Source organism: Mesocricetus auratus, unplaced genomic scaffold (assembly GCF_017639785.1).
Source record: "Mesocricetus auratus isolate SY011 unplaced genomic scaffold, BCM_Maur_2.0 Super-Scaffold_100030, whole genome shotgun sequence".
NCBI classification, from domain to species: domain Eukaryota; kingdom Metazoa; phylum Chordata; class Mammalia; order Rodentia; family Cricetidae; genus Mesocricetus; species Mesocricetus auratus.
This window is the reverse complement of record NW_024429211.1, coordinates 14,882,214-14,885,730: the sequence shown is the minus strand read 5'-3', so window position 1 is coordinate 14,885,730 and position 3,517 is coordinate 14,882,214. Positions and strand designations below refer to the sequence as shown.

Here is a 3,517-nt window from a genome sequence, read left to right as displayed (position 1 = left end):
GCACACCGAGAACTCTCTGCAAAGTGATGCAGTATATCCTGATCTTTCTTCCATGCTCTGGTCCAGAGATGGGTGATGGCCAGTACTGAAGGACAGGGAGCTTTTCTTAGAAAGTTCATGACTTTGTTCTTTATTTCAGCAGATGTTTCTAGGACATAAGAGTTTGCCACCAAGTGGAGTTTGTGAAAACTCTGACCTGGCATTGTTTCTTCCTGTACATGTGTAGGAGCAAATCACAGAAATTAATCCAACTTTACTAAGGTGTTTATTGGCATCTACCCTAGTCCATTCTCACATGAGTCTCTTCCATTAAATAATATTTGGTCATCATCTCTCTAAGTACTTGCTTTTCTCTGATTGCACTCTCATCATAGTAGGAACATCAAGCATTATGAGCTTTCATTCTAAGACTTTATGAATAAACAATAAATGTACAATTGGTCTACTCAACACCCATAAACTGTTTTCTTGGTTTCAGGGGGCTTTGTTGTTGTTTTGTGTTTGTGTGTGTTTTTGAGAGAGAACTTAACTTGGGTAGATAGAGGGCAGGAGAGTTTCTGGGAGGACTTGGGAGAGGGAAAGAATGTGATTATGCATTAAAATTTAAAAGCTTTTAATTAAAAATATTACAATAGGAAGTGACAAGCTTACATAGTATCATCTGTGATGTTCTGTAATAATTTTTCATGCTCAACTGTATATTTTTATGTTTATTCCTAATAGTATATACAAGTATAGTTCTTTGTTTTAATTGCTCTATGTGTTTTGTTGAATGATACACTCAAATTTGTTTAGATATTTTCTTATACCTGGAAAATTAGGCTCAGTCAACACTCCATAATTATTTATAATATAGTAACAAACACTAAATATATTTTGGGGGTACAGTTAACTTTATTGATGGTGTTTAAGAGATTAGGGATCCCTATGCCCATAAATTTCATCTGGGTTTCTGGTATGAAAACTGTGAATTGGGCCCTTAAAAGCCTAGGACCTCTCTTGCTCTCACGTTGTTGTTGGGGTGAGTGATCAAGGGCTTCTTACTCGTTGGAGTCCATGATGTCTACTGCCCTGTTGCTCTAGCCATATATGTTTTCGTTCCAAGAAATTACCGTTACAAAGTTGACATTTGGAGCACTTTCAGTCCCACCATCAAAGAAGGAAGAGTAGGTGTTACTGTTAAAGTTGCAGGAGACAACCTGTTCCTCAGTGTAACCTGGGATGCCCATTAGCAGGCCCTTGGATGTCTGCTTCACCATCTTCTTGATGTCATCATACCTGTCAGCTTTCTCCAGGTGACAGTCAGCTCCATGCCAGACATATTGTGGAGAGGGCACAGAAGGCCATGCCAGTGAGATTCCTGAGATGATGTTCTAGGATGAACTTGCCCACAGTCTTGGAACACCAGTTGATGCAGGGATGATGTTCTGGGCCATCATGCCACAACTTCCCACACGGATCATCCACAGATTTTGTGTGGCAGTGATGACATGGATTTTCATCATGAGTCCTTCCACAAAACCAAGGTTCTTATGGATGACCTTGACCATAGGAGCTAAGCAGTTGGTGTTGTTTGAGGCTTTGCTGATTTGACTGAGTTATCACACTTTTTATGGTTTCACACACATCACAAATGTGGGAGCATCAGAGGAAGAGGCAGAGATGATAGCACTTTTGGCCCCAGCCTTCTCTACTGGTGAAGGTACCAGTAGAATTCGCAACATACTCAGCACCAGCATCATCCCATTTGATGTTGAAAGGATCTTGAACCTGGAAGAAGAAAGATGGACATCCCAATGATGACAAGCTTCCTGTTCTCATCCTTGCCTGTGCATATATGATAGTTTTAAAAGCTATATATAGACATTTTCAACTCTCCTAAGGGCCATCAAACTGAATATCTAGAAAAGTAATTATTATAACCATCACTATAAGAGAAGCTACTTATAGTGCCACCTGCATATTTTGAGATTGAATTATTATGTTTGTGTAGATAAATACTTTCCATATGATGCTTGTTAAGCTGACAAGAGTGAAATAGTATCTGCAACACATACTTTAATTAAAATATTAAAAATGAAAGAAATATACTCTCTGAATTCCATTCTCTGGATGACACCATGTCCTATCTCACTGTCTAAGTACTTTTATCATTAGTATCTCTGAATAGAAACTTTTTCTTTTGTTAACTTGTGCATAGGAAATGGATCTTAAGACTTTCCCAAGGCAGAAATCTACACCTAGAATATATTTTTCTCACTTCATGAAATCCATTCTTTATGTCCTTACATTATAAATTCTCACATGACATATTCAGCCTCATTTTCTATGATTTCTGTCTTTGTTCTTAAAGCTACAATAACTTCATGCTAATTATAATTTTTAAAATATGATTTTAGTTAGAAATGGGCAAGTGCTTAACTTTTTGGAGGCTGTAGATAGAATGCTATGGTTTGAATGTGGATGAACTTTCTCCACACCCAGAGTTCATGTGATTGATGTTTGCTACTCATTGTGGTGGCTTTGGGAAATTTGTGTGAGTTTTAGCAGGGACAGCTTAGAGGATCATCCGATCCTCAGTTTATTGGAGTATGGTTGCAGAAATCAGGGCGGAGAGATGGCTCAGTCTAAAGTATGTACTGCTCTTGCAAAGGACCTCATTGGAATTCCATGTACGTAAAGAAATTCATGACAACCTGTAACTCCTACTCTTCTCTCCTCTGCAGGTGCCTGCATGTACTTGCACAATCCCACAACACAGAATTTTTAAATTAACTTTGAAAAAATATATGTAAGTATAAAATAAGCACATGAAAGTATTTATGATTTCCATTAAAATGAAAATTACAAAGGAACACAATGAGGTACCAGATTATAGATATATGTTAGAATAGAATATAGAATATAAAAAGTCTGAAGACACCAACTTCTGATGAGAAGGATGAGCAGTAGTGGTCATATACTGCGGGTGAAATGAAAGAAAGTACTAAGGAATGTATAAAGTCATGGAAGATTTACTAAAAGGACATAAAAGAGACATGCGATAGAATACAGTAGCCAAGTTATCTAGAATTCATAAATTAATAAACAATCCACACGCTGCATATAACTTTACAAAAACAACTGTAACTGAAGCTCATGACAGAACACTAGCATGTATAAGACTGTGGGATCAATTCCTAGCTCCTCAGAAGCAATATAATGAAATGTTTGCAATACTGACCCTCTTTCCCATCTAAAAGGGTACAAAATGTTCTTTATAGGTAAGTTAATGAGGAAAGAGTGGAACATTCTTATAAAGTGAATTACTTGTCATAACTAATATTAAAAGGGCCCGCTATGATAAGACAAGGAAGAAGCCTGAATGAAGTTAGTATAAAAGAGTCACATGCTGGATCAAAGCAACAAAACATAGGATTGGAAGACTTAAATCTACAGTGACAGAAAATAATGGTTACCATGAGCAAGAACAGCAAATATAAGAGTACAATATGAGTTTAGAGCATCAATACTATTC

At 37.0% G+C, this 3,517-nt stretch overlaps 1 pseudogene; it reads right to left on the bottom strand.

Annotated features, from left to right (window-relative positions):
• Positions 1-1,079: 1,079 nt before the first annotated feature.
• On the bottom strand, positions 1,080-1,821 carry LOC121134796 (annotated as a pseudogene).
• Between the last annotated feature and the right edge of the window lie 1,696 nt (positions 1,822-3,517).